Source organism: Octodon degus, unplaced genomic scaffold (assembly GCF_000260255.1).
Source record: "Octodon degus isolate 3935 unplaced genomic scaffold, OctDeg1.0 scaffold00068, whole genome shotgun sequence".
Lineage (NCBI taxonomy): Eukaryota > Metazoa > Chordata > Mammalia > Rodentia > Octodontidae > Octodon > Octodon degus.
In genome coordinates, this window is record NW_004524644.1 from 9,764,638 (window position 1) to 9,778,362 (window position 13,725).

Genomic DNA, 13,725 nt, shown 5'->3' on the forward strand with positions numbered 1-13,725 from the left:
ATTTATAAATTGTAGTCAAAACAACTAATTTGAAGATAACATTATGCATCACAATAATCATTGTTGAGTTCCTATTACTTTGTTTATGAAATTTTGTATCATTTCTAATGATTTTTTTAACGTTAGTACACTTTAAAAAAATTAAAGTTTAAAAATTTAACTCCAATGTTTCAATGAACTTAGTAGAGAAATCCCAACTTAGAATTTCATATATCTATTTCTAAGGCTACGTATCCGTGATCACTTACACTATTTTATAAAACACTGATCATTTGTTCTCCCTCCAAAAGCAAATGTAGCATCATTATACACCTTCTCTAGTGCATCCTGATTATAGCATTTGCCATGCATGGAAGGGAATTTATCCCTGGAACTGGAGATGAATGCCAAGCCAACGCTTCAGTGCTTCCACAAACAAAGCTATTGCTGCTTGGCAACTGAGAAAAGGCTGTGATATTTGATGTTAGTCACAGTATTGTCTTTGCTATGTGACAATCATTCTACTTTAAGTTCAATTATAAATAACTTAGTGAAACTTTGAAAGATGCATGGAGTGTGAAAGAAAAAGTTTCTCCACCACTGGGGTGTGTAGGCATATCTCTCCTTCTGGATGAGGAAGAAATTGTTATTAAACGTACAAACAATGTGGAAGTTTTACAAATTCAATTCCATTTTAATGCGAGATTTGTATGTATACTAAAGCTCAGTTTACTCTTTAGAAACAGAAATGTGATAGATATAATTCTTATTTATATGAAAGTCAATATATCATGGTACACAAAATGTGAGGTGAAATTCAGTTCCATAGATTTTAAAACTGTAACACTGAAAAGTTTATTTTTATTATGTGTTAAAAAAGCGAAATTGATCCTTCTTTGACAGCATGATAAATCATAGATTTTGAAAATAGTAAACTAAAACATTTTGGCATTTGGGGACATGATAAATATTTTATGACCCAAAAGGAACATTTCCATTTATTGCTTTGGCTGACTTCATGCACATCAACTTTGTTCAGTGAAAGTAGTCTAAGTAGACTATCCTGGAAGTAAAACTAAAGACATACTTATGGCATAATTTAATGAGTATCTATCTATCCATCTATCTATCTATCTATCTATCTATCTATCTATCTATCTATCTATCTATAGTGAGTGTGTCTCTATGATATTTAGTACCTTTACATTTATCTACTTGTGTATTTTAAATTCTTTGTCTTTTATTTAGGAAAATAATCATGCCAAAAGTAAGTCATACTTTTTCTTTTTTTTCCATAATTTCATTGAGATACTTTTTCAAAGAAAAGATTGATTGCACTTTCTGAGTTAAAAAGAAAAAAAGGATTAGGTATCTCACTGACTTACACTTTGTGGAATACAGCACTTCTAAAGTAAAAATACATCAAAAAGAAAAATTATCCCAAGGAAACATTCAGAAGTTATCTTTACAAGGTTTTAGGATTGGCTAATTCTGCTACTGTCCTGTTGATTGGGTGTGGAATATATAGACCTAGTGTTTAAAATGTCTTCAAATCCCTCTCTAGATTCAGCAGGTAACACTCCAATTTGAAAGAAATTCCATGGCACCCTGGATTAAATTTAGTTGAGCAAATACTGGATCGACAGGCATTTAAAACTATTTGACTTGCTCTTCACACACAGGACAGGAAGGGTCTTTCACTAGCATCCCCCTACATCATGTTCCCCAATCCCTCTTTTCTAGCCAGTCACTCTCTGAAGAAAACTGGTTTTCCCATGTTGAGCCACTTTGTATATATGAACTTTTATATGTTCCAGTTGTTTCTCATTTCAGATTGAGAATCCGCTTTGGGTATGAAATACCTACATCCCACTCCCCACAGACAGACAGTGTCCAGGCTGTTGAAACCCCGACATGCAGGATTACCCTGGGCCTGGAAGCCAACAGGCCGGTGTTCTCACATCTAGTGGTCCACTGAAAGGCTTGTCCAGGGAGGAGACATCTCGTAGCATGTGAATGTGAGAACTGCAACCTGTCTAAGCATAATTCACACAAACTGAAAAAAAACCAAAACCAAAACCCCCTTCAGTTTGATTTACTCCAGGCTGCAGTCTTGGGCTGGCCCAACACTAGAATTAGGATGGGACTTTGCATGTGTTTTTGATGAGAGGAGATATCTTTCAATCACTTTTCTTCTCCTGTCCTCTCAAAAAAAAAAAAAACAATAATAGTAATAAAAAGTCTGGATCACAAGATGTACCCCAAGTAAAATAATCAGGTTCAGAAAATACTTCAGAGAGGTTCTCCAATCCACAATGTGGTGGCTGCAGGTCTGGTAGAATGAATGGCAGGAATCTACATATAAAAATGTACTTAAATCAATTCAAAAATGTTTTCTCAATTTTCCAATTAGCTTCCTACTTTACACTGATACTCCACACAATGGGCCCACCTAGGACTCACGGGAAGGCCCCTGCTTTGTACGTGGCTGGCTCTACATGTTTCCAAAGCAGGTTTCTTTCTCCCAAATTTTTTCCTTTCCAGTTTGATAAAGCACTCTTCTATCTTCACATCCAGGAGCTGCTTGGTCTGGTTTGTTTCTTTGGAACCATCAATCAAAAGAAGCAGCTTTTCCTGTTAGTTTTACTTATGTCTACCTATCAGAGTATCTATGTGACATTCAGTAGCACACAGGATGCCTTGACCAAATGGTCTTATGAATGAATGCATTAGGACCACATATTGCTGCCAAAATGGAACGTGGGAATATGCTACACTCCTGAGGTTGAGAAATGACCAAGAAATCAAGATCTAAAGGGTGATATATATCAATGGTATTATTAATAAAAACCTTACTTAGTAATAAAAATTGCTTTGTTTAAATATGAATATTATAGCCTGCTTCTCATGGTTAGGAAATAGTAGTCTTTCTGAAAAGCAGGTGCTTTTTCTAGTACAACTCCATGTCCTGGGTTTCATCTTCTGAAAAGTCAGACATAGAATTCTCTGATGAACTGTCTCCAGTACCCTCTTCCTGCTCCTTTAGGGCCTCCTTTGTTGTGTATTTCTGGATGTATTCATTAATTTTCTGCTTCTATTCTTCTGGTTGGTTGAGGTACATGGCTGCTGCATAACCCTTGAGAGGATCTATGGGGTTAGGGTAGACCAACAGCTGGGGAAAGAAGGACTCAAATATATTGGTAAGATCTTAGAGAGCTGTCCAGGTTTGATTAGTCACATCTAGATATGCAGTTTCAAAACCAGCATTTGGGAGCCTGAGGCAGGAGGATAACGAGTTCAAGGCCAGCTTGGCTACATGGTGAGTTCAAGGCCAGCCTCAGGTAGAGATAGCTTCATCAATGTCAGGATGGAAAATTGTATTCATGAATCCTGTAGCTGAGGATTTGAAAGGGTAGTTATCAGGAAGATCCACTCTAACTTTCCAAACTCCACCTTCATACGGTGTTATTTGTGGTTCACAGAACTTCACTACAAATTCATGAGTCTTCCCAGGATTATAACTTGAGGCTTGCTCTCAGTGCTCACAGAAGCCTGCTCTGTGTATTTCTTTATTTGTCCTAATTTCACTCTGCAGAGCCAGTTTCTCCCTTACCATTCACTTTTACTTTTTCTAAACTTATACCCATTCAGAGAGTATTACACTGCAGTCCAGTTGAGAGACCATTCACCTCTTTGAAAAGCTGTTAACAAATGAAATGGATCCAGAGAAAAGAAATAGTCACCACAGTCTCTTGAACAACAACCGTGTCTAGAAGATACTCTTGAGCTCTTAATGCCTGTTTGCTCACGAAGCACCTTAATAAGCCACAATGACATCTCCATTTACATTTATTTTCCTTCTCAAGATTTTGTGTTTGTTACAGAAGCCCTGAAATTTTTATTTTGACCACTGCGCAGGGTAATTGATAGAAGAGTTTACTACTTGATGGTGAAGAAAATTCTTGGTGATAAAAAGTAACACTTTTTCACCCAAGTTATATCAGATATCACACTAACAAAGTCTAAAGAAGGCATATCTCCATTTTATAGAATGTTAAATTACACAAACAATAATTTTAAAATATGTCTCTATTAATCCTTTTAACTTTCATTTTCATTTTTCCATGTTTGCAATATGTACTGACTATAGTCCTTGCTTGGAGGTGGAATAGGTACAGAGCATTTCTTCATTCTTTTTTTCTTTCCTTTCCTGTCCTCTTCCTACTTACCTCATCCATCTCTTGGTCTGATCTCATTTGCAAAAGAGCTCTCTAACTATATTCCATTAGCTACCTTTTATTTTTCACTAATTTATCATTTGGGTTTCTCATAAAAGAGAAATCACACATGTATTTGATTTACTTAATGTTATGGTATCAAGTTACATTGATTTTCTTACAAATGACTGAAGTTTATTCTTTATGGCCAAGTAATAATCCACTGTGAACAAATATCACAAAATACCACTCTGTATTGATCCTTGGTATGAAAATTTTAAATTTTAGAGGTACATTTTAGTTATATATAATGACATTCATCACAGAAAATTTGTACCTGTATGTTATATATCTTACTTCTTATTTTACCATTTCCCTCCACTCTTGTCAAGCACTCTTCCCTACTTGTTTACAAATAGAACCTTTGCTTTCACTTTTTTTTGCTATTGTTTTGTCTGTACTTTCCTTTCCTCTGGTCCTCTTCCTTGTTCCCTTTCTTACTTGAACATTTTCTTTCCATTTCCCAACATCTAATATTTGCTTTGGTCTTTACCTACATTTTTGCATTTTCACATTAGAGAAACAAAGTGGTATTTGCACATGTAAATCTGATTTATTGCATGTGTTTATAGTGTTCAAGTACATCCATTAGCTATAAATGTCTCAAGATCATACTTATTTATGAAAGACTAGAGATGCATTGTATAAAACCAGCACATCATTAACCATTCATTGGTTGATAGGCATTTAGGCTGTTTCCCAGATTTATCTATTTTACCTGTATCACTGTTATATCACTATAGTATTATGATTTTATTTTATTTTTTTAGGAGGATATCAAGAAGAAGAATAGGTGAGTCAAATGGAACCTCTAGTTTTAGTGTTTGAGGAATCTCCACACTGATTTCCAAAATGGTTGCACCACTCTACATTCCAAACTGACACTGGAAAAGTTTCTTTTTTTCCACTCAGTCTCTCCAGCATTTGTTATTTGTTGATTTTTTGATAACAGCTATCATTTTTTGGGTGAAATTGAATCTCAGTATTGTTATATTTTCCATCTCTCAAATCACAAGTGAAGTTGAACATGGTTTTATGTGTTTCTTTGCATATCTACCTCTTCATTTGAGAAGTGTCTATTAATTTTAGATGCTGATTTCTTGGATTTGGATTTAAGTTTGGGAGATTCTTATTTTTTTTCTTTTAGTTTATGATTTTACTTTACTTTATGGTGATATACATGGCTCTACTTTTAGTCTCTGTCATGTAGATAGCCAGCTTCTCACATCATTTTTTAGAAAGAAAATCTTCCAGTGAAGATCATTGTATACTTTGTCTAAGGTAAAAGGTGGTTGAGTGTGTATGCAATTATTTCTTCATCTTCTACTTCATTCCACTGATGCTTAGGTCTGTTTTTTTCCTGTATCAAGCTGTTTTTAGCAAAGTAGCTTCATAGCATAATTTCAAATCAGGGATTGTGGTGAACTCTGTCTTACATTTGTTACCCAGAATTGCTTTTGCTATTATAGGCATCATCTGTTTCCAAATGAATTTCAGGAATGTTTTCTCTAGTTCTATGAGATGTACTATTTGTATTTTGGTTGAGACTGCATGACATCTATATAACAATTTTGTAAGTATGGCCATTTTCACTACATTGGCTCTTTCTCCCTGAGAATAATGCAAATCTTTTTGATTTCTGATATCTTCTTAGATCTCCTTTTACAGAGTACTGTAATTTTCAGCTTAAACTACTTTTACTTTCTTCATTAAAATGATTTCTACATTTTTAAATACTGTTGAGAAAGGTGATTCTCTAATTTTTCTCTCAGTGAATTCGTTACTTGTGTGCACAAGGGCTGTTGCTTTTGAGTGTTGACCCTGTATCCATCTACTCTGCTGAATTTGGTTATTATATCTGGAAGTCTTTTGGTGGAGCTTTTTTGATCTCTGTAGAGTATCATGTCATCTGAAAATAATGATAATTTATATTCCTTGTTTATGAGCTTGCCAGGCAAGCACTTATTGTACTGAGCCATCTCCCTGGAACCAATTTCTTTTTGTTAATGCTTTCTTTCTGCTAAGTATATTGAACAAGAGTGGTGACAGTAAACAAACTTGTCCTATGAAATAAAATTGATTAAATACTTAGAGATAATAATAGCTCTTTAAAAATGTAGGCCATGTGAAGATGATCAGGTATAACAAAAATATGAAGAGAAAATTGATCAAATTTCAAGGTTTATTTAGTGTGTTAAAAGAAAATAATAGTATATTCTTTATTTTTTTAGTATATTCTTTAAATATGGTTGTAAGGGAAGCAGGACTCTATCCACTCTATTCTTTGCAAAGAATTCAGCAATAAACAAAGAAATATGACGATGTTTTGCATTAACTTTTTGGCAAAATAGTTAAATTAAAATTTTATAAATTGATTATAACATACAGCTACAGTTAACAGAAACAAGTCACCACATATGTCTTTTCAAGTGTTCTTTGCCACATTCACATTTTAATATACATTTGCTATAGTATTTCATTGCTAAGAAGACAAGCTAATATGTGTCATCAGACTTTACACACAGTGCCTGTGGATTTGGAAGAATGTCTTTCTTTTAATCACCCACCCACCATCCTGGGGTTATCTACTCTGCCATGATATGAATTTCTTTTCTCAATTGGGAGGGTGAAAACTCTGTGAACTGCATCAACCAGTTTTCCCAGGAGGACTTAGTAAGCATTGCCTTCTTAAAGTTTACTTTAGCACCTTAAAAATGTGCAATCCATTCAGACTCCTTGCATATTATTTACAAATAAAATATAATCAAAGTAACAGAATGCATCAAGCAGATTCAAAGAGCTATACAGAAAATTAAAAACTCCACACAGCTGGCAAAACCATTTGAATGAAAGTGAAGATAAACTTTCACACCTTGAAGACAGTGTTTTAGCTAGTGACTGGTTTGGAAAAATTTCTTTAAAACAACCCAGATCCAGGAAATAATAATTCCAAAGCTTCAATATGATGCAAAAATGAACAACATAGACTAATTGGCATCGATTAGAAAGAATGAGCCTTCACAACCAACATAAAAATTATACAGGAAAACATCTTGACAGAAAACTTCCCAAATACGGGGAAACAATCATACTCAGATAACAGAGCCATATAGAACTCCACATAATATCAACCAATTAAAACTACACCCAGATATAATAATAATAATCTTAGAAATTCAGCACAAGAACAACTTACTAAAAGCTCCCAGAAGGGGGAAAAAACCAAATTACATGTAAAAGAAAACCTATCAGGATAATAGCAGATATTACAACACAAACTATCAAGTCAAGAAGAACATGGAGAAAATGTTTGAAGTCATACAAAAAATCAAATTCCAACCCAGACTGATAAACTCTGCAAAAGTCTCTTTCAAGTTTAATGGAGAAGTAAAAGAACAGCTAAAGCAATTCCTGATGTCCAAGCAAATCCTACATAAAGACCTAAAAACATTATAGAAATATAACAAAATGACCACAACTCCAAGAATAAAGATCCCATCAAACAGGGTAAATGACACAGAGAAAATAGGGTAACAACAGGAAAATAACATGACAAACATAAGGCAATCCATGTCCATCATATCTATCAATGTAAATGCTGTCAATTCACCAATTAAAAGAAAAAAGATTGGCAGAGTGGATCAAGAAAGAAAAATCCGTGGCTGGAGAGATATCTTGGCAGATGAAGTGCCTGCTTATACAAGTGCAGGGGCTGGGTTCAATCCCTGGCACCACATACCATGCTGTACCTTCCCCCAAGCACACTGAGCCAGAGATTGAGTCCAGGAATGGTGGCTCAGGCCTGTAACCCCAGACCTGGGGAGCCTGAAACAGGAGGATCATTTCATGTACAAATTATATAGTGGGACACTGCACAAAATAAAAAAAAAGAAGAAAGAAAATCCAACCATATACTGTATACAAAAAAAAAAAAAAAAAAAAAACCCAAACAAACAAAAAAGACATTTATCCCAAAAAGAAATTCATGGGCTGAAAGTCAAAGGATTGAAAACAATACTAAATGCTCCAGGAGCCCAGAGAAAAACAGGGGTAGATATTCTGTTCACAGACCATCAACTTCAAGCCAAGAATGGCCAAATGAGATGAAGACCAAAACATACTAGTTAGGGGAAAATTTTAATAGCAAGAAATAAAAGTAATAAATCTGTATGCATCTAGTTGGGAACAGTCAAGTATATAAGACAAATTGTAAAATCTAATAACTAGTAAAACAATCTTAGCAGGGGACATTAACACTATCCTGTCTCAAAAGGTAGGTCAAATACACAAAAAATTAGCAAACAGTTAGCAGAACTGAACCAAAACTTTAAACAAATGGACTTAGTGGACATTTATAGAGTGTTTTACCCAACAACATTGGAATACACATTCTTTTCAGATGCTCATGGGATGCTATCCAAAATAGACCACATATTAGTCCATAGATCATGCTTATGTAAATGAAAGAAAACAGAATTTGTTCCACACATATTGTGTGACAACAATGCAAACAAACTGGAAACTAATGATAAAAGGTACTGCAAAGCCCTATAGTTAAATAACATCGTCCTCAATAACCAGCGTGCTACAGACAAAATTAAATACCTACAAGCCAACAAAAAATCAAACAGAACTAACCAGAATTTGTTGGATGCAATGAAAGTAATTCTCAGATGGAAATATATAGGGATGAACACATACATAAGGAAAACAGAACAAGAAGAAATACCTTAATGCTGCACTGAAAGCTTTTTAAAAAAAAATAGCAAACCAAACTGAAATCTCAAAGAAGACAGGAAATTATAAAAATTAGAGCGGAAATCAATGCAATTGAGACAAAGAAACAATGCAAAGAATTGATGCATCAAAGAGCTGGTTCTTTGAAAGATTAAATAAAATTGATAAACCCCTTGCCAAACTCATCAAAAATGAGGAAAGAGAAAACTCAAATTCAAATAATAAGGAACTAAAAGGGTGTAGTTACTACAGATCTTGTGGAAATCCAGAGGATCATCAATAGTTATTTTAAAAATCTCTACTCTCACAGAATCTTAGACACAGAAGAAATGGACAAATTCCTACATATGTACAAACTGCCAAAACTTAATCAAGAAGATAGAAAACTGGATAACCCACTATCAGCCATTGAAATTGAAAATGTAATCAAGGACTTATGAACAAAGAAAAGCCCAGGTTTTAATGGATTCACAGCTGTGTTCTGCAAGAAATTTTAAGAAGACTTAATCCCAAAACTCCTAAAAGTCTCATTTGTACTGTTTCTTGTTTCTCTGTTTCTGCCTTTGTTTCTGCAATTTGTTTTTTCTCTTTAAAAGCAAATTTAAAAATAAAAACTAAAGAGAAAAGAACAAAAACAAACCAGAACAAAGACAAAAACAGAGAAACATAGAACAATAAAAATGGTATAGAATTTCAAAACAAGAACAGAAAATTAACAATGATTGGTTGTTGCATAATAAATTGTTATCATCCAATTTGTTCTTCAGACTAGCAGACCTAAAGATGTCAGATTGATAAAGCAATTAAACATTAACTCTTCTTTTCCCTACACCTTAATTTTTTCTTTGTCATTTTTACTTTCAATTTTTTAAATTTATTTTATAGAGTATAAAATAATAGATAAGACATTAGAGATGATACATATTTAAAACAAAAATATGAAAGATATTCAACCACATTTGTTATGTGGTTGCTGTCTTCACTGAATTTGCTCATGTTAGAGATATTAGCATATAGAGTTGATAAAAGTAAAACTTTCAAAATTTATCTTCTACTTTCAAAAAATTAACAGAAATTAGTAGTACAATCATCTCTACTAACCTATCTATATACCTACATGGACTTTCCCACTTCCTTTTTTCTTTGCTTTTCTCCTTCCCCTCATATTAATTGTTTATTTCTTATACTGTTTCTTTCCATTTTACTATATGTAATGTGCTTTTCAGATTTTATTTATTCTTTCAGGTTCTTACACTAAGGATACAATACAATGTTTATACAAGTGGATCTGGGATTTTTCACTTATGATTGTAGCCCCCGGTTGCATTCATTTATCTACAAAAGCCTCAAGTTTATCTTTCATTTTAGCTTTGTAATACTACACTGTGTAAAAACACCAGATCATTTTATCCATTTTTCAGTTGATAGTAATTTAGATTGTTTCCAAGATTTAGGTATGACAAATTGTGCTACTATATACATGGGTGCACATATATCACTGTGGGATGATATTTTCAGTTCTTTTTGAAAGATACACTAAAAGAGAATAGCTGAATTGAATGGTGCTTTCAATCCTACTTTTTTTGAGGAGTGTCCACACTGTTTTCCTTCATATTTATATCAATCTACATTCCCACCAACAGTGGATAATGGTTCCTTTTTCCCCCAAAGCCTCTCCAACATTTGTTATTAGTTAATTTTTTATGATAGCCATTCTCACTGGGGTGAGATGGTATCTCCTGTTTTCTTTTGTTTTTTGTTTGTTTCTTTGTTTTGGTGGAACCTGGGATTGAACTCAGGCCCTTGCACTTGCCAGGCAAGTGCTTATTCGACTGAGCCATCTCCCCAGCCCCTAAAATGTTTGTTGTTGTTTTTGTTTGTTTGGTTTTTGTTTTTGTTTTGTTTTGCGGTACCAGTGATTGAACTCAGGAACCTGCAATTGCCAGGCAAGTGGAGATAGTATGTCAATGTTGCTTAAATTTGTATTTCTCCAATGGTCAGTTCTGTGGAACATTTTTCCATGTATGTGTTTGCCATTTTCATCTTCTGAAAAGTATGTATTCAGCTCAGATGCACTTTTTTGGATTGCGTTTTTTAATTTTGGAGGCCTGATTTTTTTTTAAGTTCTTTATATATTCTAGATAGAAGGCCTTTGTCTGAATGAGTTTTAATTTATTTTTTTCCAATTTGTGAGTTTTCTTTTCACTCTGTTGGAGATTTCTTTTCAGATGCAAAAAATTCTCAACAAGGTGAGATCTCAGTTGTTGAATCTTTGTTGTTTTTCTTGTGCAGTTTGGTTTTTGTTTATGAACACTCTGTTTACCCTTAGGTCTTCAATATTTCTGCCTACATGCTCTTCTAATAGATTTAGTGTTTCTGTTTTAATCTTAGATCTTTAACCCATTTTTGACTTTAGGTTAGTGCATGGTGATAGACCGGGATCTAGTTTTAGCTTTTGGCATGTGATAAGCTAACCTCTAAACAACCTCATCAAGGAAAAGAAAAAAAATCTCAAATTCAAACAATAAGAAATGCAAAGTGTGTAATCACTACAGATCCTGTTGAAATTCAGAAGATTATCAATAGCTACTTTGAAAATATTTACTCTCTTAGGAAGTAAAGCACAATTAATGGACAGAGTCCTACATAGATACAAATTACCAAAACTGAAACAAGGTTCAAAACCTTTGAATAGCTCAATGTCAGCCAATGAAATTGAAGATGTAATTTTAAAAACCTACTAACAAAGAAAAGCCTACATGCTGATGTACTCACAGACAAATTCTACAGGAAATTTAGTTTTTTTAATCCTAATATTCCTCAAACTCTTGCACAAAATTGAAAATGAAGCTATATTCCCCAATTCATTTCTTGAGGAAAGCATTAGACTAATGCTAAAACTTCCGAAAGACCCAAACAAAAAAGGTACTACAGACCAATGTCTCTCCTAAACATAGGTGCTAAAATCATCAATATAATACTAGCCAACAGAATGCAATCAATCATTATATACCATGATCAGGTAGGATTATCGCAGCAGAGCAGGGCTGGTTCTACATACACAAGTCTGTAAATGTAATACACCGAATCAACAAAATCAAAAACAAAAACCACTTCATCATCTCAATAGATGCAGAATAGCCTTTTGACAATTTCTAACACTCATTCATGATAAAACCCCAAGGAAAATTGGATTAGTTGGTCTATACCTTAGTCTGATAAAAGTCATCTAAAACAAACCAACAGCCAAAATTATTCTTAATGGAGAAAACTTGGAAACATACTCTCAAATCAGGTACAAGACAAGGATGTCCAATACTACCACTCATATTCATTGTACTCCTGGAAATATAGCCAGAGAAATTAGACAAGAGAGAGGAAAAAAGGAATAAGAATTGGAAAGAAGTTAAACTATCATTATTCGCAAATGACATGATACTCTACATGGAAGACCCAAAAAATTCCATCAAGCAACTCCTAGAATTAATAAACAAATTCAATAGCATAGCAGGATACACAGTCAACACCTCGGAATTAAACTGATGAGAACAGATACTACACTTGATCTTAGCCAAAAGGCAGATAGGCAATAATACCTCAAAATTCATAACATTCCTCTACAAAAACAAACTCACTGAAGGAGAAATTAGAGAGGTAATGCCCTTCACAAGAGCATCCCCAAAATGAAATATTTAGGAATCATCTTCAAAGGAAATAGAAGATTTATACAATGAAAATTAAAATATGCCGAGAAAAGAGATTGAAGAGAATTTCATAAAATGGAAAGAAAGTCCATATTCCCGGATAGGAAGAACCAACATTGTGAAAATGGCCAGGCTCACAAAATTATTACACAGATTTAACGCAATCCCTATCAAAATACCATCAACGTCCCTCACAAATCTAGAGAAAACATTCTTGAAAGTTATATTGCAACCAGAGAGACCAAGATTAGCAAAGATAATTTTGGGGAACAAAGACAAGGCAAGAGGCATTACAATCCTTGACTTGAAATTATACCACAAAAATACTGTGATAAAAATCAGCATGCTGGGGCTGGGGAGATGGCTCAGTAGAATAAACACTTTCCTGGCAAGTGCAAAAGTCTGAGTTCAATTCCTGGTTCTGCCAAACAAAACAAAACAAAACAAAACAAAACAAAACAAAACAAAACAAAACAAAACAAAACAAAACAAAATCAGCATGGTACTGGCAAGAAAAAAAAGATCCAAGGACAATGGACTAGATTAGATGATGCCAATACAACTCCAAAGACACTTAGCCCAAAGGGGCCAAGCATGTTCACTAGATGACAGATAGCCTCTTTAACAAGTGGTGCTAGAAAAAGTTCCAAATTGTTTACAATATCTTAATAGTAACAGAGTTTCTTTTAGATTTCTATGGATGTGTTCATGCTTCCCCCCTGTGTTCAGTATATTGGAGAATCCTTTCTTGTGCAAACTCTCTCCCAGCAATTGTCACCCCTATTACCTGGGCAAATTTTCTCTAGAGTCCAAAGCTGCTTTGGGAGTTGAAGCAAAATATAATAAAAAGAAAGTAAAAAAAATGACCAATATTCATGGTTATTAGTACAACTCTTCTAGAATGAGTGCTGATACGATGGCAATGCATTAGCCATTCTATCTCATTTCTTCCCATACCAGCATTCTCTGCCCTCTGACTTTGGAGTATGCAGTTTCTCCCATATGATTGTATAAGAATCCATCTTTCT

General features: G+C 34.0%; 1 non-coding gene and 1 pseudogene across 1 annotated transcript; both read right to left on the minus strand.

Moving 5' to 3' along the window:
- Positions 1-2,929: 2,929 nt before the first annotated feature.
- On the minus strand, positions 2,930-3,448 carry LOC101559957 (annotated as a pseudogene).
- Positions 3,449-12,391: 8,943 nt separating this feature from the next.
- On the minus strand, positions 12,392-12,584 carry LOC111817739. The gene has a single exon (XR_002821868.1). It is a non-coding gene; the product is annotated as a U2 spliceosomal RNA (small nuclear RNA).
- Positions 12,585-13,725: the final 1,141 nt, after the last annotated feature.